The sequence below is a fragment of the Chaetura pelagica genome, unplaced genomic scaffold, assembly GCF_000747805.2.
Source record: "Chaetura pelagica isolate M959 unplaced genomic scaffold, ChaPel_1.0 scaffold462, whole genome shotgun sequence".
NCBI classification, from domain to species: Eukaryota; Metazoa; Chordata; class Aves; order Apodiformes; family Apodidae; genus Chaetura; species Chaetura pelagica.
In genome coordinates this window covers 264966-266389 of record NW_009952454.1, presented here as the reverse complement: position 1 = coordinate 266389, position 1424 = coordinate 264966, and positions in this window count along the sequence as shown.

The following is a 1424-nucleotide window of genomic DNA, read 5'->3' as shown; positions in this document are numbered from 1 at the left end:
GCGGAGCTGCCCGGCCAAGGGGCGCCTGGGAGAGAGGCTATTGCTTCACTGGGGAGGTTGGGGGGGTATTTATTTTCTTTTGCAATGGGGAGCTGCCTCTCCCTACTGTAATGTCGCTCTTTCCATCCTGCTGGCAGCAGCCCCTGCGTTACCCACCCGCCTATTTATACCTCTGGGCTCTTTGGGGGTTTTGGTTTTGTTGGTTTGTTGATTTTGTTGTTTGGGTTTGTTTGGGTTTTTTTTCGGTTTGATTTCGTTTCATAGAATCATAGAATCTTAGGGGCTGGAAGGGACCTTTGTTGTTTGGTTTGGTTTTTTTTTTTCCCCCTGTAGGCTGTAAAAAAAATATTAAAAAAATAAAAATTTAAAAATACAGGACTGGGAAAGAAAAAAGTCAGGCAATTGGAGCTGTGGTTCAGCTGCCAGGTCCCCCCGCTGGAGCCAGCACAGCCCGGCTCCCCCGAATCCCTCTCTTTCTTGGCTTTCGCAAAAGTTACAGCAATTTGTTCTTTTATTTGCGGGGGGAGGAGGCAGGAGAAATCCCTCCCGTCCCCCCCTTCCCCGGCTGTGCACATTGCTGCTGTGTATTTTGTTGCGTGACAGTTTTCGGGGGAGGTGTGGGGCAAAGTCTGTTGGGGGGGGATTTGTAGCAGGGTTTCTCTGGGGCAGGGCGGGATGGAGATTGTTTATTGTTCGGATCCTCTCCGATTTCAGCAAACACCCCCTTCACCCCCTCGTTATACGAACCTGCAGGAGATCCTGCGGCAGGGACCGGCATCGAGGAAGATGATGGGGGGGAAGAAGAGGACGAAGAAGATGGAGCCTGGGTAGCTTTCTTGGACGATTTCTTCTCCTTCATCCAGGGGAATTCCGCTGCCAAGGGGCCGGGCTGTGCCGGAGGCTGGGGCTGGAGCTGGAGCAGGCCATGAGATGCTCTTTTTTGGCTCCTCGGTCTTGCCTGGCTGCTGGAACAAGGATTCAGGCTGAGGACGGTTTGCTCAAAAGGAGGAGGAATTAATGTCGAGTCCTTGATTGATGAAGTTTGAAATGTCTCCAGGACAGCGGGAAGAGACGTCAGGCACTCTGCGAGCGAAGGCTGGCTATTTATAAACCCGATCTCCCTCTCAAATTCAAAATTCATGGCTTTTCCAGGGCCCAGGGTTTAAAAAGCGGGAGGGGGGAGAGGGAAGAGGCGGGGGAGAAGGAAAGAAATCTGAGGGCCTCAGTTTTTATGGCAATGATGATGATGGTTCTCGGGCTTTTTATAATTGTTATATTGCTGATAATACAGGCGTATGGGGACCTTGCTCTATTAAACTCGAGACTGGGGCGAAACTGCAGCCAATTCCTGGTCACGTGGGCAGCTCTGGCCAATGGCAGCCGGGGCCTGGTGGCAAACAGAAAGCATTATTTTCTTCAATTGA